Source organism: Macaca nemestrina, chromosome 1 (assembly GCF_043159975.1).
Source record: "Macaca nemestrina isolate mMacNem1 chromosome 1, mMacNem.hap1, whole genome shotgun sequence".
Taxonomy (NCBI): domain Eukaryota; kingdom Metazoa; phylum Chordata; class Mammalia; order Primates; family Cercopithecidae; genus Macaca; species Macaca nemestrina.
The window spans coordinates 26,501,616-26,522,495 of NC_092125.1; the positions used below are offsets into that span (position 1 = coordinate 26,501,616).

At 40.3% G+C, this 20,880-nt stretch overlaps 1 long non-coding RNA gene across 4 annotated transcripts in view; it reads left to right on the forward strand.

Moving 5' to 3' along the window:
- LOC105493008 (uncharacterized) overlaps positions 1-20,880 on the forward strand; it is an 89,798-nt gene that overhangs the window by 10,184 nt on the left and 58,734 nt on the right. For 2 of the 4 annotated variants that reach the window (XR_011610901.1, XR_011610902.1), the window contains exon 2: positions 17,919-19,692. The exons of 1 other annotated variant lie outside the window; for it this stretch is intronic. This is a non-coding gene — a long non-coding RNA (uncharacterized lncRNA). The remainder of the gene's footprint in view (positions 1-17,918; positions 19,693-20,880) is intronic. One more of the 4 variants, XR_011610903.1, reaches the window with a different exon arrangement.

Consider the following 20,880-nt stretch of genomic DNA (forward strand, 5'->3'; position numbering starts at 1 on the left):
CAAAATCTCATGAGACCATAAAGTTGGTTTCTTTCTATTCTGGGTCTACTTGCTGTACCCCAAATCTCAGCTTAGAATAGTCTTGAGATTGTTTTTAGGGGTATGAGCTGAGGCGTGGGAAGATAGCAATACCCACTTGCTCCTTCTGTGGAGAAAATTGCTCAAGGGCACACGTCCCACTGATGGTGGATTAGTGATGTCATCTTCCTTCATGAAGGACAACGCTATTAATATTGCAATGATTCAAACTGTAACTCCAGGCCTACAGGCATTTGACAAAGGGAAAGGGTAGGAATAAATGTAAAAGAATATGGAGTGTGGTAGAGAAGGACTAAGACTTAGATGGATTTTTGCTGTTGTTGTTTTATTTTATTTATTTATTTTTTTGAGACAGGCTGTAGTGTAGAGGCACAATCTCAGCTCACTGCAACCTTTGCCTCTGCCTCCCGGGTTCAAGTGATTCTCCTGCCTCAGCCTCTAGAGTAGCTGGGACTACAGGCATGTGCCACCACGCCCAGCTAATTTTGGCATTTTTTAATAGAGACGGGCTTTCACCATGTGGGCCAGGATGGTCTCAATCTGTAGACCTTGTGATCTGCCCGCCTCGGCCTCCCAAAATGCTGGGATTAAAGGCATGAGCCACTGTGCCTGACCCAGATGGAATATTTTAAATGGGCAGTGGCACCTTCTTTAGCTTTGAGAGAAGAGAAACATGGAGGTCACTGGTGGGCTTAACTAAGGATAGGAGAGAGAGGGAAATTAGAGAGGGAGTTAGAAAAGGAACAAGAAGAAAAAGAAGTAAAGGGATCAATAAAGAAGGAGGGACACATTAAAAGAGAAAGAAAAAAAGTGGCTTGAGGAGGAGGCAAGAAAAGGGTGACATTATTTGGAATTGAAACTCAAGTTATGGGGATGACCAATGAAAGACAATTTAATTTGTAAAAGATATTCAGAGGTCAAAGGGGTCCCAGAAAAAAGGTGTTTAGGAATATCTAACTCAGTGGTGAGATGTTTTGGTGAATTTGATGAAATTCATGGACAAAAAAATGCATGTAAATTACAACTTCTCTGTGCAATTTTATGGAGTTTATAGATTTCCTAAAGCCAATGCCTGGATCCCCTCTTAGGAGATCTTGTTTTATGTGTTTTTATACATCGTTGTGAGACAGCGACAAATGTAATTTCCTCAGGAAGATCTGGAAGTCAAAACAAAGAGTTTACTAATATTTTCTTGGTGTCTTCTCCATGGCATGAATATCACTTTTCAAATCTAGCTGTGAGCATATTTAAATATTTAGTCAATTTTTTTTTTTAGAAAGTTACTATTAGTAAATGCTCCAAGGGCTCTGGGCCCAACAAAAGAAGACCGTGACTTGGAAGAACAAAATTTACCTTTGGAGTGTTAGACTTTTTCAGGCTGGAAGGCAGAGGTCCATTGGTGTCTCCTCAAGTGACAAGGTTTGTTTTACATATATACAATAAATTGAGGAGAATAGATGTTTCATTGCATAGTGTCATGAAGGAAAGGAAAGATGGTTGTTTAGGAACTGGGCCATCTAGGTTAGTGTAGGTTGAATATCCTGGTTTTCTAGTCCCTCCATCAGCAGGTGTCTGTTGATTTCCCTTCTTGTGCTTCCCTGTGGTGGTGCCTTTGACATTGTCTGTCGTTCCCCCTTCTGCCACCTTCTTTCTCTTTAATAGATTCTACCTGCTCAGCCTTTTGCCTTGCTGTTTTCTCCCTCCAAGTATTTTGTTTTCTTTTCCCCATTTTTAAGTGCTGACCTCTTTGAATGTATTCCAGATTGCCCACGAGAGCCACTGGTGGATCCTTATTCACCGTCACTTGTGATGGAGACTTTCATGGTCATTCCACAGCAGTGGCTCCTGAGGCCTGTGTCCAGCCTCGGCCAGTCTCTGTGACCAGTGTCACCATCATGTATTCAGTGTCCTTCATGGCATAACAGTTTCTTCTACAGTGTAATAGCTGTTGCACTTTGTAGGTTTACAAAGCACTATTCTCACATCCTGTGCATTGTCTGATCCTCACAATAATCTTACAAGGATTATTATCACGCCCACTTTGCACACAAGGAAATGGAGAGTCAATTAAGTTGGAGGGGGAAGACTCCAGGTCACTCAGTTATCAAATGGGAGAGCAAACTCAAATCCGGGTCTTCTGATGCCAAAGTCTTCATGGATACCAGTCAAGAGAAGAGAAGTTGGGGGCAAGGCAGGAGAGATGTGAAAACTGATATGGAGATAAAATGACTATTTCAGAGGGTGAAAACATTGGTGTGCATGTGTGTGTGTGCTACCATTTTGTTTGGACCCGCTCCGGGGGGTGCTCTAGGGAAAGAGAAAGGGTAACAGAGAGGCAGATGCAGCAAGTTATCTAGGCACTGGGCACAGGTGCCAAGGCACGTGTTCTTTCACCTGTGTGTTCTTGATCTAGAGATCAGCAACATCAGAGGAAAAGGATAATGGCCTCAGCAATATATGCAGAAGGACCTGCAAAGGGTCCTCTGAACTGCAAATCTTCCCTTCTCCCCAGTGCCATTTAGGAATGTGCTGTGTGTTGAGAGTCACTTCTTGCCTGGCCTGGTAGTGAGTGAGATCTCTTGACTTCCTCAATGCCTTTTGGAGGGCTTGAATGCTGTGTGTCCCCTTTCCTAACTTCTTTATTTTCTGCTGTGGGCTCATTATCATAATGTCTCTGACTGACTCAGGCACTGATGGTGAAACACTCTAAGTTGCCTTCCACTCTTCAGTCAAAAAAGGGGCAGCATGGGACTTCTGTATGGTGATTAATCTCACGAACTGATGTAAGTGGTTCTCAATGCTTAATAGGTATAAGAGTCATTCAGGGAGTTTGTTAAATTATAGGTTTTCAGTCCTGTCTGTCAGATATTCTGAATCAGAAGTTTGAAATAGGGCTTGGGAAGATATGCATTCAATAAAGTATCTCAGGATATATTTATGCAAATGATTTTTGGATTATGCAAGAGAAACCTTGTAATTTGGATGAGTCTTGGTTTATTTTCACTAAGCAGAATAATAAGATTTACTTCATCAGACTACAAACAAATTCCTTGAGTGCAGAAACCACGTGTGTATCTTCTACCTTAATTCTTAGCACATTGCCTGGCACACAGTAGGTTAAATTCAGTTAGTCACAACTCTCAGTACCTCTTTGTTAGTCTGAGCTGGGGGGCTACAGAAGACTTGGTTCTCAGTCTGTGGGGCTGAAGAAGAGAAGAGATTGGGGTACACAGCATGGGGAGCTGTGGCATGTGCTGAGGAAGTGATGTTAGTTTTCAGCCCATCAAATTCTGCCTATGCTGTTACATTTTTAAATGAACCTTTAATGTCTTTTCTCTGGAAGCAATTTAAGTCTTAATGTTTTGTGTCTTCTACAATGCCTTACTTTGAGTAGGCTCTCAAAGAAAGATTCCCCAACTTTTACTTCATTTTCCAATGTTCTTAGCAATCCTATCTAGTGAATTCTCATTCTTTATGGTTTATACCACACCTCAGTGTTTTATATATCATGTGGGGTGAAAAGTTGAACATTCTGGCAAAAGCATTAGCTAATTTCATGATGTGTGCTGAGCAGACTCAATGATTGGTGGAAAAGTGCATTTGAGTGCATCTGACCCCCATGGAGAAATGCCATACAGTGGCAGGTAGAGAATCTGACCTTTGGGAGTAATGCCAATCTAGTGTCAATAGCCAGGACCTGTCTGAACATCATGGAAAATCTAACTCTTTGACAAACAAATCAGGAGTCATCCATAGCTTCTTGAATTACACCCAGGAAGGAGAGATTGAATGATCCACACACCATTTTCCGAGATGTTCCAGAGGAAATCAAGCAATTTTAGCCAAGTTTCCAGGCAACCCCAGAGGTTTATCACTCCATAGGGCCAGGAGCAGGGATTCGGGTGCATAGATTTTATAGATCTTTTCTTTCAGAAGAAAACAGACTAAATCTGCAAACCATTGGTCCAAAATAAAATTTCGTCTATGACAGAGTGTCCCATTTATCTGGCATCACATAAAATGTTTTAATATGAATCCCTGAGAAGCAATTGTTCTTTTTTTAACCAAAGCAAATAAAGAAATTAACATTGGAGTCCCTCATATTGGGAAGGATTTGCTGAACATCTGCTGAGAGGAAGTTCTGTTGAGATTCATTCCTCTTTTAACTCCTTACCTATTAAGTGCCTTTACAAAGAAGTGGGATGCTTACTGCTTGAAATATCAGCCGCACCTGCTGTACCTTAATTTTCTCAATTAAAGAATGTAGACTCTGACCCACTGTAGGAAGAACCATCTGGTTAAGTGGTGTTTTTGTTGGTTTCCAGGTTGTCCCATGCGACAGTACATGGGAAGTGGGGGATTCTTTAAGCTTCTTTAGATTTTATCCTCACAGATAAAAATAGGTGGTTTGAGGAGGAATAATATGGTTCTTAATTGTCCTAAGTAGCTTGTTCTGATAGCTGACGTCTTCATGGTTGGTGAAATGATCTTTCAACTGAGTATAAGTATATAATTTATGTATCATTTGACTGATCAAATCTTGGTTAATGGACAGACACATTCAAGGGTTCAATCCTATCACTGTTCTTTCCCAAGTTGCAGCCTCTCCTCTCCTTTAATCATTTATAACTTCCCTGAGCAAATGTATCTCACCTTCCCCAAGAAGTCTTTCTGACATCCTGCATGCCTCAGGTTTTTGTTTTAGCTGTTATGAGTAGTGGCTTAAACATCTATTCCCTTTACTTGTCCAAATGTTTTTTTCTACCTGTTGATTGTCATTCTAGCTGAAGCTTATCAGATGGCCATGTGGAGATGTAGGAGGGGCAGGTGGAGTCTCTGAATTCAAGGGGGAGGTCTGGGCTGGCAATATTCATTACAAAAAGAAGTGACTAAGTAGTCACTTAGTCACTACTAGATGACAAAGTAGATGAGGTGGTATTACCACTCCCTTCTTGAAGTGCTCTCCTTATTTGGCTTCTGTGACACCATTCTTCCTTATGTCTTCTCTTGCACCTTCTTTCCATTTTTCTTGGCAGACTCCTCTTCCCCCATCAGCCCCTTTAATGTTATATTCCATAGGGTCTTCTGTATTTATCTCACTCTACTCACTCTCATTTGGGATCTCATCCATGTTTATGCTTTTCACTAGCATTTTATGCACCATCACATAATGCTGTAATTATTTGTTTACTTGTCTCTTTCCCCCACTCAACTGTGAGCTGCTTAAAGATAAGGGCTATATCTAGTTCCTTAGCACTTAACATGGCACCTAACTATGGTAGGTGTTTTATAAATATTTGATGAATAAATAAGTGCATTTATTCATTTATTCCTTTGTTCCTCAAAAACAATTAAAACCCCTCTATGCCTGCTATTGGAGGAACCAGGAGAAACAGTAGTGATGAACAAGAGAAGGAGGGTATCTTCCCATGACCTATTATTATAAATGACGACTAGGTAGTTATTCAGACCAGTTCACGAGGTCTATGTTACTCAAAATAGGGCACTAATTGCATTGTTTCAATTCCCTCTCATGATGTACATAACATGGTGACCATGCAAAAATGTACTTAGAGTTCTAAGCAACCAACTTAGACACCTTTGCTAAAGAAGTTTTTCTTAATTAGTAGTCTGTCTATTACTAGTCCTGTTCTTGGTGCTTGTTGATTAACTACATTGCCATTCTTTGATTTGTGTCCTTTATCCCTAATCCACATAAAATGACAGGCCATGGGTCAAATGTAGAAGACAGTGTGACAAAACGTAGAAGGGGGACACCATGACGAAAAGCACAAGACCTAATGCTCAGTTGCCCAAAAGAAACCTGAACAGAAGCACTGAAGAGGGGGAAGGGCATGGGAAGGTGGGGAGTAGAGGAGGAAGTATTTGCTGAAAACAGATTCGTACCCCCTCTAAACCGATTTACAGAAAAACAACAGAGATGGTCAAAGTGAGTGTTGGAGAAGTAGATTAAAAATTATGATAAATGTGGGTGGAGACATGAACGTTTTCTTGATTATGTGGAATTGCCTGTTTTATGGGTTTTGAAGACTTCTTACATGAAGCAACTTTAAGAAAGGTCATTTAACTGTAATAGTTTCTTAGCTAAATTAAGTATACTTTCTTCTTAGCTGGACTCAGAAAACTGGGCCAAGGTGGGAACCTATTCTCTCTTGGGGAAGCCCCACTTGCTTTTGTTGGAAGCTCTGAAAAGCTTTCAGATCAATTGTTCCCTCTGGGTGTCAGGTATCTTCCAGGGAAACTGACTCCTTTTTCTGAGTGTTTTCTGGGTCCAGTTGCTGGGTGCCCTCAGAGATGCCTGTTCATTGCCTGCTCTTCAAAGTATTAGGATAGTGTGTGTGTGCAGGGAATGGGTGGGTGGATGTTTTTATCCCCCTCGACAACCAAGTGCAAGAGGGACAAGAGAAATCTACTTCTAAATTTGAAAGGTGAGTATTAAATTTTATTCCAATTATCTGTTTATAATAATCTAAGGCAGCTTCTGTCTGGGTTAGCTCTGCACAGTGCCACAGAAAAGGTCAAACCATTTCATTTTCTATTTTCTAAGTACATAGAGGTGGCTTTTCTTATGTTGTTTGACCAAGGTGCCTTCCTTTCTCCTCATCTCACAGAAGGAGGTTCAGATGTGTTGCTTGTCAGATGCGGGAAGGCCCTTTCTACCTCAGACTGATGTCCCCATGTTGAGTTGCCCCAGGATAGGGGAGGTGATTGAGACGCTGAAAGTTAAAAGACCAGTCACATAAGGTTAATTAGAAGAAAAAGATAAAGAGACTTCATGACAACACATTGTGGCAGGCCTAATAGTCATATCCACACATCTGAAGGATTGTGATGAAGAAGAGCAGGAGTCGAGTTATTTTATATTGCTCCAAAGAACAGGACTGTGGAAGTTGCAGAGGACAGATATTGGCACAGTACGAGAAACCGTCCTATCAGGAGAATTGCCAAGAATCCAGCAGGCTTCCTGAAGTAGCAAACTTTTGTCTCCATGTGTGTTTAAGCAGGGAGAGGACAAGCGCCTGCAGGATGGAGTTGGTAGAACTCTACTTTGGGAGAGAAGTCTCAAGGATTCTAAGCAGCCTTCCTTTTGTCTTGCTTTCTTTACATTTCTTTCTGGTGCATTGGGAATAATTGCTTTCGTCTACTTTGTAGGAGCTAGGAAGGAGTCAGGGCAAGCTTTCTACGTGCTTTGAACTCTGTTGGTTAAAATTGCTTTGCGAACTAGAGTGCTACAACTTGGGGGTGCTCTTCTGGGGCTTCTGGTTGTCAATTTTAGCAAGTATTATTTCTGAATCATTGTGTGCTCTCATAGCCTCTGTCCTCTAAGGATGCTACTTTTCAGTTATCTCTGAAGGTGGCCTGAGGGGACGCACTCTTTATTTTTTTTTTTGTTTCTGTGTTGTCTTTTTTCTTGGGTACCCCTTTCCTGTTTCCTCGGGATGCTGAGAATGTATTGGACAAGTGCAAGTAAATGAAGCAGAGTCAGCTTAGAAATAAACATTCTTTCCCTGTCAGGAAAAAAACCACTTGCCTAGTCTGTCTAGATTTTAAAGTGTGATCCTTAGTGGCATCCTGCCATCCTCTGTGTGCTGGTGTGGGGTGTACCATGCCCCCCGCCCTGCAGCACAAACTGTTCTTCCTGGAAGGCTGAGCACCGGCAGAGATTGTAGTGGCTACTTGCATACCAAGGACCAGGAAACACCTCTTCTCAAACATTGCCTGCTCTCCTCTGGAGTTCAGGTAAGTCCACTCGCCTCTCCTGAGCTCACCCTACTCAGTGCTTAGTAGTGAGAGTTATAATTCCTTCTAACAGTTCCAGAGTTTTCTATAATGTGGAAAGACTCCCATTTGCCACTTAGATCTTTCAATTAGTGGGGGTCAATATAGATCTTTGAACCTGGGTGAGATGGTTCTGGTTCCCATGTAATTTAACATCTTTCAGCTGGCCCACTTACTCTGTACTGCGGATGCCTGGTCCCTAGCTGAGGCCAAAGAACAGATAGCCAACGAACAGACAGGTTTAGCCAGTCATCACGTCTATCCCATCCTGCTGCTTTGAGTTCCAACCCTACTGTAAGCAGACATAGAAAGAGTTGAGTCCCTGATGTAGCCCTCAAGAAAGAGATGATCCAAGCGTCCACTCTAGTTATAGGGCACTGATGATGTAAGTGCCTTCCCTTATTATTTTTATTATCTTCCTCTTTCTCTCACACATACTCAGATGCACACACAAAAAAACACACCCACATATAGAGCAGGCTGTACCCTCACTCAACTCCCCTAGTCTTTGTTTCTCCCTTTCCCAGTTTTCTTTCATTCCTAGAAAACAATGGCATTAATGAGGAAAGCCACTAACTTCACATAGCCTGATTGTAAAGAACTATGGCTGACATACCTCAATGAACTGTTGGCTTGATATTTCTCTTTGACATTTACGGAGCCAGGTCCCATGGTAATGGTATGAGAGGCAGGTTGGGTAAGATGCAGAAGACATTGGGGAATGAAAAACATTTGCTGGTGAAGATCAAGGGCTTACTTTCTGGAAAGGAGGTTTGTTGGTGAAGAGAGATGGTTGTATCAAGGGAAGGGTCAGCTAAGTAGCTTTATTTCAGAGTAGAAAGTGATACAAAGTTATACCAGGGGGAGCCAAGACTAAGAGTTATTACTAATTTTCTAATTCCTACCTCTAGAAAAGTTTTCATTATTTCTTTACTTTTGTTTATTTTTCCTAGATTTCATTCTACCCCAAAACAACACCAAAGAAGTTCTATAAGTTTTAACCATCTAAATAATGACACGATAACAATAACATTTATTGGTCCCTTATTATGTGACAGGAAATGTACCATACACATCTCTTATCTCATTGAAATAATCTATATATATTATGTATATAATTGTCACCCACAAATTACAGATGAAAAAAAGAGAGATTTGGAGATGTTAAATGACTTTTCCAAGGTCACACTCCTAGTTAGTGGCAGAACAGAATTGCACACTTTGACCTTTTAAATTTCAGGCCAGTGCTTCTTCCATTACCTTTTGGCTGTTCTCAATCTTTCTAGGTACAGAGGAAATGGTGGTGGCATTGAAAAGTTCTCTAATGTAAGAAGGAACTGTAGAAGACTGATCAATCAGAATTCCTCAATGGCAAAGGAGAGATTTAATGCACAACAAATACTATCATGACAAAAATAACACCTTAGACTAATAAATCCATTTATTTAACAATATTTATTGAAAATATATTATGTAAAGGGCATTATTCAAGGAGCTAGAGATACATTGAGAAAAAAGAGACAATAGATAATTCCTCTGCCCTCATGAAGCTTATATTCTACTCAGATAAGATAGATAATAAAGAATGAAAACATTGTTAAGTGCTGTGCAGATAATTAAAATCAGCCAATGGGATAGAATCTTAACATTATCAGATCTTAACGTCATCATTATCTTAACATTATGAGATTTCAAGACCATTTATGGAATCAGGTCCCATGGTAATATGTATATAATGTGTATATACACACATATGAAAGATGTACATCAAATGAACATAGAGAGTCCAGGTATAGACCCACATATATACGGCCAAGTGATTTTTTGTATCTTTTTAAGGTTATTTACAATGCACACAGTCATTACTTCCTAAGTTGACCAATGTACTTTCATCTGTGGTTCTGTGATTAGTTCTATGACAGCAATAGTGTCATTAAACTTTTTCCCTTTTCATACAATGCTTGGAAGGATTTGCACTTTTACAATAGCCTTTGTGTAGAAGAGGATATAAGTAAATATGAGTATTGTAGTGTAAGCATATAAAAATGATGGCATTGAAACATTTCTTTTTTTTAATATTAGAAAAATCTAAGACCAAAATGTGTTTATTTTAAACATCAGACATAAAGGAAATTAAATTCTGAGCAATAATAATGCTATAAACAAAAGTTGATGATTGCTCATCAATTGATTCTTGATAAAAGTGCCAAAGCAATTCAATGGAGAAAGGATAATCTTTATAACAAATGGTGTGAAAACAATTTATATCCATGTGCAGAAAAGATCTCAAATATTACCTCATACCATATATAAAAATTAACTTGATATGGATCATCATAAACATAAACATAAGAGTGAAAACTAAAACTTTTAGAAGAAAAACTAGAAAAAAATCTCAGTGACCTTGGGTTAGGCCAAGGAGGCTGGAACCCAGTCAGTGAAGGAGTGAGGAACCAGTTGTGATGGAGAAGTGGACAGGGCTGATCATGCTCAGGTTTAATTCATTTGTCAAGAATGTTTTATAAAGTCGTTGAATACCTCTAGAAAGAGGTACATGGTGTTTGACTATCTCTTTTTTTTTATTTTTTATTTTTTATTTTTTTTTAAATTTATTTATTATTATTATACTTTAAGTTGTAGGGTACATGTGCATAACGTGCAGGTTTGTTACATATGTATACTTGTGCCATGTTGGTGTGCTGCACCCATCAACTCGTCATTTACATCAGGTATAACTCCCAATGCAATCCCTCCCCCCTCCCCCCTCCCCATGATAGGCCCCGGTGTGTGATGTTCCCCTTCCTGAGTCCAAGTGATCTCATTGTTCAGTTCCCACCTATGAGTGAGAACATGCGGTGTTTGGTTTTCTGTTCTTGTGATAGTTTGCTAAGAATGATGGTTTCCAGCTGCATCCATGTCCCTACAAAGGACACAAAGTCATCCTTTTTTATGGCTGCATAGTATTCCATGGTGTATATGTGCCACATTTTCTTAATCCAATCTGTCACTGATGGACATTTGGGTTGATTCCAAGTCTTTGCTATTGTGAATAGTGCTGCAATAAACATACGTGTGCATGTGTCTTTATAGCAGCATAATTTATAATCCTTTGGGTATATACCCAGTAATGGGATGGCTGGGTCATATGGTACATCTAGTTCTAGATCCTTGAGGAATCGCCATACTGTTTTCCATAATGGTTGAACTAGTTTACAATTCCACCAACAGTGTAAAAGCGTTCCTATTTCTCCACATCCTCTCCAGCACCTGTTGTTTCCTGACTTTTTAATGATCGCCATTCTAACTGGTGTGAGATGGTATCTCATTGTGGTTTTGATTTGCATTTCTCTGATGGCCAGTGATGATGAGCATTTTTTCATGTGTCTGTTGGCTGTATGAATGTCTTCTTTTGAGAAATGTCTGTTCATATCCTTTGCCCACTTTTTGATGGGGTTGTTTGTTTTTTTCTTGTAAATTTGTTTGAGTTCTTTGTAGGTTCTGGATATTAGCCCTTTGTCAGATGAGTAGATTGCAAAAATTTTCTCCCATTCTGTAGGTTGCCTGTTCACTCTGATGGTAGTTTCTTTTGCTGTGCAGAAGCTCTTTAGTTTAATTAGATCCCATTTGTCAATTTTGGCTTTTGCTGCTGTTGCTTTTGGTGTTTTAGACATGAAGTCTTTGCCCATGCCTATGTCCTGAATGGTACTACCTAGGTTTTCCTCTAGGATTTTTATGGTATTAGGTCTAACATTTAAGTCTCTAATCCATCTTGAATTAATTTTTGTATAAGGAGTAAGGAAAGGATCCAGTTTCAGCTTTCTACTTATGGCTAGCCAATTTTCCCAGCACCATTTATTAAATAGGGAATCCTTTCCCCATTTCTTGTTTCTCTCAGGTTTGTCAAAGATCAGATGGCTGTAGATGTGTGGTATTATTTCTGAGGACTCTGTTCTGTTCCATTGGTCTATATCTCTGTTTTGGTACCAGTACCATGCTGTTTTGGTTACTGTAGCCTTGTAGTATAGTTTGAAGTCAGGTAGCGTGATGCCTCCAGCTTTGTTCTTTTGACTTAGGATTGTCTTGGAGATGCGGGCTCTTTTTTGGTTCCATATGAACTTTAAAGCAGTTTTTTCCAATTCTGTGAAGAAACTCATTGGTAGCTTGATGGGGATGGCATTGAATCTATAAATTACCTTGGGTAGTATGGCCATTTTCACGATATTGATTCTTCCTATCCATGAGCATGGTATGTTCTTCCATTTGTTTGTGTCCTCTTTTATTTCACTGAGCAGTGGTTTGTAGTTCTCCTTGAAGAGGTCCTTTACATCCCTTGTAAGTTGGATTCCTAGGTATTTTATTCTCTTTGAAGCAATTGTGAATGGGAGTTCATTCCTGATTTGGCTCTCTGTTTGTCTGTTACTGGTGTATATGAATGCTTGTGATTTTTGCACATTAATTTTGTATCCTGAGACTTTGCTGAAGTTGCTTATCAGCTTAAGGAGATTTTGGGCTGAGACAATGGGGTTTTCTAAATATACAATCATGTCATCTGCAAACAGGGACAATTTGACTTCTTCTTTTCCTAACTGAATACCCTTGATTTCTTTCTCTTGCCTAATTGCCCTAGCCAGAACTTCCAACACTATGTTGAATAGGAGTGGTGAGAGAGGGCATCCCTGTCTTGTGCCAGTTTTCAAAGGGAATTTTTCCAGTTTTTGCCCATTCAGTATGATATTGGCTGTGGGTTTGTCATAAATAGCTCTTATTATTTTGAGGTACGTTCCATCAATACCGAATTTATTGAGCGTTTTTAGCATGAAGGGCTGTTGAATTTTGTCAAAAGCCTTTTCTGCATCTATTGAGATAATCATGTGGTTCTTGTCTTTGGTTCTGTTTATATGCTGGATTATGTTTATTGATTTGCGAATGTTGAACCAGCCTTGCATCCCAGGGATGAAGCCCACTTGATCATGGTGGATAAGGTTTTTGATATGTTGCTGAATCCGGTTTACCAGTATTTTATTGAGGATTTTTGCATCGATGTTCATCAGGGATATTGGTCTAAAATTCTCTTTTTTAGTTGTGTCTCTGCCAGGCTTTGGTATCAGGATGATGTTGGCCTCATAAAATGAGTTAGGGAGGATTCCCTCTTTTTCTATTGATTGGAATAGTTTCAGAAGGAATGGTACCAACTCCTCCTTGTACCTCTGGTAGAATTCAGCTGTGAATCCATCTGGTCCTGGACTTTTTTTGGTTGGTAGGCTATTAATTATTGCCTCAATTTCAGAGCCTGCTATTGGTCTATTCAGGGATTCAACTTCTTCCTGGTTTAGTCTTGGAAGAGTGTAAGTGTCCAGGAAATTATCCATTTCTTCTAGATTTTCCAGTTTATTTGCGTAGAGGTGTTTATAGTATTCTCTGATGGTAGTTTGTATTTCTGTGGGGTCGGTGGTGATATCCCCTTTATCATTTTTAATTGCGTCGATTTGATTCTTCTCTCTTTTCTTCTTTATTAGTCTTGCTAGTGGTCTGTCAATTTTGTTGATCTTTTCAAAAAACCAACTCCTGGATTCATTGATTTTTTGGAGGGTTTTTTGTGTCTCTATCTCCTTCAGTTCTGCTCTGATCTTATTTATTTCTAGCCTTCTGTAGCTTTCGAATGTGTTTGCTCTTGCTTCTCTAGTTCTTTTAATTGTGATGTTAGAGTGTCAATTTTAGATCTTTCCTGCTTTCTCTTGTGGGCATTTAGTGCTATAAATTTCCCTCTACACACTGCTTTAAATGTGTCCCAGAGATTCTGGTATGTTGTATCTTTGTTCTCATTGGTTTCAAAGAACATCTTTATTTCTGCCTTCATTTCGTTATGTACCCAGTAGTCATTCAGGAGCAGGTTGTTCAGTTTCCATGTAGTTGAGCGGTTTTGATTGAGTTTCTTAGTCCTGAGTTCTAGTTTGATTGCACTGTGGTCTGAGAGACAGTTTGTTATAATTTCTGTTCTTGTACATTTGCTGAGGAGTGATTTACTTCCAATTACGTGGTCAATTTTGGAGTAAGTACGATGTGGTGCTGAGAAGAATGTATATTCTGTTGATTTGGGGTGGAGAGTTCTATAGATGTCTATTAGGTCTGCTTGCTGCAGAGATGAGTTCAATTCCTGGATATCCTTGTTAACTTTCTGTCTCGTTGATCTGTCTAATGTTGACAGTGGAGTGTTGAAGTCTCCCATTATTATTGTATGGGAGTCTAAGTCTCTTTGTAAGTCTCTAAGGACTTGCTTGATGAATCTGGGTGCTCCTGTATTGGGTGCATATATATTTAGGATAGTTAGCTCTTCCTGTTGAATTGATCCCTTTACCATTATGTAATGGCCTTCTTTGTCTCTTTTGATCTTTGATGGTTTAAAGTCTGTTTTATCAGAGACTAGTATTGCAACCCCCGCTTTTTTTTGTTCTCCATTTGCTTGGTAAATCTTCCTCCATCCCTTTATTTTGAGCCTATGTGTGACTCTGCGTGTGAGATGGGTCTCCTGAATACAGCAGACTGATGGGTCTTGACTCTTTATCCAGTTTGCCAGTCTGTGTCTTTTAATTGGAGCATTTAGTCCATTTACATTTAAGGTTAAGATTGTTATGTGTGAACTTGATCCTGCCATTATGATATTAACTGGTTATTTTGCTCGTTAGTTGATGCAGTTTCTTCCTAGCCTCGATGGTCTTTACATTTTGGCATGTTTTTGCAATGGCTGGTACTGGTTTTTCCTTTTTATGTTTAGTGCTTCCTTCAGGGTCTCTTGTAAGGCAGGCCTAGTGGTGACAAAATCTCTAAGCATTTGCTTATCTGTAAAGGATTTTATTTCTCCTTCACTTATGAAACTTAGTTTGGCTGGATATGAAATTCTGGGTTTAAAATTCTTTTCTTTAAGAATGTTGAATATTGGCCCCCACTCTCTTCTGGCTTGGAGAGTTTCTGCCGAGAGATCTGCTGTTAGTCTGATGGGCTTCCCTTTGTGGGTAACCCGACCTTTCTCTCTGGCTGCCCTTAAGATTTTTTCCTTCATTTCAACTTTGGTGAATCTGACAATTATGTGTCTTGGAGTTGCTCTTCTCGAGGATTATCTTTGTGGCGTTCTCTGTATTTCCTGGATTTGAATGTTGGCCTGCCCTACTAGGTTGGGGACGTTCTCCTGGATGATATCCTGAAGAGTGTTTTCCAACTTGGTTCCATTTTCCCCCTCACTTTCAGGCACCCCAATCAGATGTAGATTTGGTCTTTTTATATAATCCCATACTTCTTGCAGGCTTTGTTCATTTCTTTTTCTTCTTTTTTCTTTTGGTTTCTCTTCTCGCTTCATTTCATTCATTTGATCCTCAATCGCTGATACTCTTTCTTCCAGTTGATCGAGTCGGTTACTGAAACTTGTGCATTTGTCACGTATTTCTCGTGTCATGGTTTTCATCTCTTTCATTTCGTTTATGACCTTCTCTGCATTAATTACTCTAGCCATCAATTCTTCCACTTTTTTTTCAAGATTTTTAGTTTCTTTACGCTGGGTACATAATTCCTCCTTTAGCTCTGAGAAATTTGATGGACTGAAGCCTTCTTCTCTCATCTCATCAAAGTCATTCTCCGTCCAGCTTTGATCCGTTGCTGGCGATGAGCTGCGCTCCTTTGCCGGGGGAGATGCACTCTTATTTTTTGAATTTCCCGCTTTTCTGCCCTGCCTTTTCCCCATCTTTGTGGTTTTATCTGCCTCTGGTCTTTGATGATGGTGTTGTACTGATGGGGTTTTGGTGTAGGTGTCCTTCCTGTTTGATAGTTTTCCTTCTAACAGTCAGGACCCTCAGCTGTAGGTCTGTTGGAGATTGCTTGAGGTCCACTCCAGACCCTGTTTGCCTGGGTATCAGCAGCAGTGGCTGCAGAAGGTAGAATATTTCTGAACAGCGAGTGTACCTGTCTGATTCTTGCTTTGGAAGCTTCCTCTCAGGGGTGTACTCCACCCTGTGAGGTGTGGGGTGTCAGACTGCCCCTAGTGGGGGATGTCTCCCAGTTAGGCTACTCAGGGGTCAGGGACCCACTTGAGCAGGGAGTCTGTCCCTTCTCAGATCTCAACCTCTGTGTTGGGAGATCCACTGCTCTCTTCAAAGCTGTCAGACAGAGTCGTTTGCGTCTGCAGAGGCTTCTGCTGTGTTTGTTATTGTTTACTGTGCCCTGTCCCCAGAGGTGGAGTCTACAGAGACAGGCAGGTTTCCTTGAGCTGCTGTGAGCTCCACCCAGTTCGAGCTTCCCAGCAGCTTTGTTTACCTACTTAAGCCTCAGCAATGGCGGGCGCCCCTCCCCCAGCCTGGCTGCTGCCTTGCCGGTAGATCACAGACTGCTGTGCTAACAATGAGGGAGGCTCCGTGGGCATGGGACCCTCCCGGCCAGGTGTGGGATATGATCTCCTGGTGTGCCTGTTTGCTTAAAGTGCAGTATTGGGGTGGGAGTTACCCGATTTTCCAGGTGTTGTGTGTCTCAGTTCCCCTGGCTAGGAAAAGGGATTCCCTTCCCCCTTGCACCTCCCAGGTGAGGCGATGCCTCGCCCTGCTTCAGCTCTCGCTGGTCGGGCTGCAGCAGCTGACCAGCACCGATCGTCCGGCACTCCCCAGTGAGATGAACCCAGTACCTCAGTTGAAAATGCAGAAATCACCGGTCTTCTGTGTCGCTCGCGCTGGGAGTTGGAGACTGGAGCTGTTCCTATTCGGCCATCTTGCTCTGTCCTTGACTATCTCTTGATTTATGTTTTAAAATGGTCATCTTGGCTGTCATTTGGAGAATAGTTCCTAGTGAGGGCCAAGTGTAAAGAGGGGGTTAGGTAAGGAGGATTGACACTGTTAGACGGCTGGGATGAGAGCTACTGGGGCCTTGTATCAGTGTGATATCAGTAGAGATGGAAAGAAGTAAACAGATGGAGGGTATTTGCCTATCACTTTATGATTTGCAAAAGACTTTCAGATACTTTATCTCTTTTGGTTTTACAACAATCTTTGTGAAGCAGTAAAGATATAATTCCCATTTTGTAGATAAGGGAATTAGCCTCTGAAAATGTAGATTTGTTTCTATCCATACAGCTGGTAAATGGAAGGGCTGTGTGGGGAAACTCAGTCTTCCTGATACAGTAGAGATGTTGCTTATTTCCCTACCAAATTCCCTCCCCTGGAGCCAGAAGAAATCCCACACATGAGCATCATCGCCATAGCTAAATACAGTCACACTTTTTGGCTCTTTTCTGCTATAGCTCTATTTTGGGTTAATTTACCTCGTACTGACTCTCAAACAGTTTAACAGCTATTTCAGACATCTATTTCTGCTCAAAGATGCACTGCTCCTATTTTTGTAAGCCAGATGATGCAGAGAATAGGTAATGTGATAGGAAAACTTTTGCCCCTCATAAATCACTGACTCACGTCATAACCAGATTACCAGGGATCCAAATATGTACTGTCTAATGACATCTGTAAAGATGACAGTACACGATTATATTCCTCTTTGATGTTTTAATAGTATTTACACAAAATAAAGACTATTTATAAAAAAGTTACAATGTTAGTTATTTTACAGATATTATCTCCACGATTTTTTGCCATAATGCTGATAGGCTCAAGGAGGTAAGTTATCCCAAATACTTACAAAGTGCTTTGTTTCAATGTTTGAATGCAAGTCTCTAAGGCCAAAGGCCAAGTTCTTTCCACCATGATACTATTTATCCCAGAAGAAAGAGTAAAACAATTATGTACTTTCCTTCTTGGCATTTAGTATTTCCATCCCAGCCAGCACCAGCAGTGGGAAGCAGGCACGATTCCCCATAATTGAATACTTTAGTAAAGAATGTATAACTCACAAGCACTACAAAGTACAGTTCTTAGACTTTCTTCTAGATCATGCCTACAGTAAGAATCATTGATCTTCTGCAGGCGTGACACCTGTTTATTATTTTATTTTACATGACACCAGCACTCCTTCTCCCTACAAGTACTACATGAACAACTCTGCTATTCAGTGTAAGTGAATTAAAATTAAATTTTCCCATTTGTTCTTTTTAGGGATTTTGGCAAATGCTCTGGAAATTTGCAAGACCAGTGATTTGTGGACATCAGATCTATAGCCGGTAGCATTGTCAGCTGACAGCTTGCCAAAGAAGATAGCAAGTAATCAGTGCAAACTTTGTGGAAATTTGATTAATAAAAACCGAGAGCAACATTTAATCTACATTCAACAAGAAAGATCTAAGTATTAATATTTATATTGAGAAACAGGTTTGGAATGTTGATAACGTAAGTTGAATATAAATTGTTACCAAACATAAACCTCTTTGGGGGATTTTGCTTATTTTCATTATCAAATAATGGCAATCAGTTTAGTTTTGCTGGTCAGTGACTAACCCTAAACCTCTCAACCTAGCTGGGAATAGGATGTCAGGCTTTGGTAGTGAGAGCTAGATGGCACTATGGTGTAATTCTGTGGGGTGCCCAATTATGAAGAGTTTGTCTGATTGTGATGATAGAGGTTTCTGGAATAAGAAATTCAGCTCTGTTTTGCTTGTGTCTTCTCTAAGTGCAATATAGTACAACATAAAACAGAGCATTCTCTTCTGTCCTGCTCATTCACTCCTGCTCTTGATTTCTTTCTGTTAAGCTCATGTGTGTGACATGCACAGATACACACACACACACAAACACAAACACACACACCCTTGTTGAGATTTTTTCTTTAAAAATCAACAATTAGGAGTATTTCAGACAAAAGGTGATATACACTTCTTCTAACCCATGTCCCTGATTCAGCAGTTTTTCCCTCTAGTGACACAGGTGCTATTTATAGGTCACACACGGGCTGAGGCCAGAGCCTACTATGTGAACAGCTTGTCATGTGGCAAGAAGGACAATGATTGTGAAATGCCCTAATCATATGAATTGGGGCATTCTTGTTATACCCTCCTAAAACAGGGTGGAGAAGCCAGGGGGAGAAAGCATTCCAAGCACCTGACATTGCTCTAAGAATGTAATTCTCTGCAAGCCTAGTTGCTGAAATTTCCTGCTGTAACCTGATTTGTCTAAGGGCTGTGGAAACAACCCCTTGTGTTTTACCTACTGCCTTCAGTCACCAACCAAATCCTGCCAACTCTCCCAGACCTTACTAGTGCCTGTGAGCTTTTTCAAAGGACAATATGTAACTTTTCCTTTATTAAAAAATAAAACCCCTAACCTCTTTGTTACTGGGACATACTAAAGACAGTCTGCATGTATGGCCTGAATTACCATTGTTTCCTCCCCACAAAATGGCTTAATTTCAGAGATTCATCCCTATACTTTATTTGACTTTGACAGTACTTTAGAATTGGAAGAAGACGTTAGCAGTTTCTCAGTTCAACTTCCCACTACCGGATGTTTGAAGTTCATCTCCTTAATTTTGACAGATACTTTATTTCCTGATATTTGAGTCTATCTGCAGAAGTTTAGGTAGGCTAGGAAGAAGTTTCTGGTGTAGAAAGGCTGAAGATGGTGGCCATGACTGTGCGTTCTCCTATCATAGAGCAAGACAGGATGAAACTGAAGGGCCAGGAGATTAACAAAATGGTACCTTCCAAGTGTGTGCTGCTATGTTACCTGGCATCCTGTAGGGAGAGCTAAGCCATTCAACAGTTTTAGCTGTAACATTTAAGGCAATGAGATCTTTTGCGTCTCACAACTACTCTTTCTTTACCCTCCCTCTGTAGCTACCCAGCAGCCAGAAATGTTCTAAATACGTCATCCGCCCTTGATACAAGAGGAACAGACTATTCACAGCACAGAAAAGAGAAAGACCATGATGGAAGAGGTGATTGTGTGAGGGCCTCTAGGAAAATTTCCCTTCCCTCATATTTCCCCTTCAACCTGTCTCAGAATCATAGACACCCATTCTCAGAGATAAAGTCTATTTCTGAATTGAGGCTAGTTTTACTCCACAGGAATTTGTCAAAATGCACGTCTTTGGTCACATAGTATGACCAGGTTTCCTGCAAGCAATTTAAAAGACAATGAGAAAAGTAAAAAGAGGCAAGCTCTTGGAGTGCTGAGAATAGTGCTCTAAAAAAATAAGTGGGATGCTAGGTAATTTTGGATAGGAGGAGAAGTAATGACTGGAAGATGTAAGCGAGGTCTGGCTGCAGGAGTAGAGGTCTAAATGAGACATCTTGGGAGTCCTGGGTAACTAGAGGTTAGCTTGAAGGTGAAACATTGGGAGGGGGATTGGTATTTGTGAGGGAGGAGAGGGTCATCTGTAAGGGAGGTGATGAGGAAGTGTCAAAAATTACTTTACTTGGATCCAAGTTCTCTTGAGAACTTGTCCTGGCTCCTAAGGTTCTATCCTTATCATAAATGCACAATTTTTTGGTATTTGGAAAATCCATTCCATGTAGAATTACTGTTGAGTGTCTCTTTAACATTCTTTTCTTCCACTCTTACTTCCTGACAGACTTGGTTTTGTTAGTATAAACAACCACCTCTGGAGAGCCATGTGTCTAGGGAAGGCTGGAGGTTGAGGGAGTTGACACTGATTCTCCAAGCCCATCAAAGTGGTTCTACTCACTTTAGGTGTCTTTGGTTCAGTGAAAATGATAGTTCTGGCCACTGAACCATGAAGAAAAGTCTGTTGGGGGCTGCTAGGAAAAGTTAACTTGCTTTAACAAAGATACAGACAGAAAATGGTTTCTTCTTCCTCTAAAAATTTTCATGTCTGGATGATGTCACATCTGGAATTACTGTAGAGTATTGAAACCAGGAGATAAACTAGTCTGAGGGCAAAATGACTCATCCAAAATGGCAGAACAGAGAGAGAGAGACAAAGGAACTGGATCCTAATGCTGTTAAATCAACTGACTCTGCAGTCACCCTATCTCGAGAGTTCTTGCTTTGTGGCATAATGAACTTTCTTTTTGCCCCAGCTTCCTTGAGGCATACTTAACATAAAATTGTATATATTTAAGGTATATAACTTGATGTTTTGATAAATGTATACATTGTGATA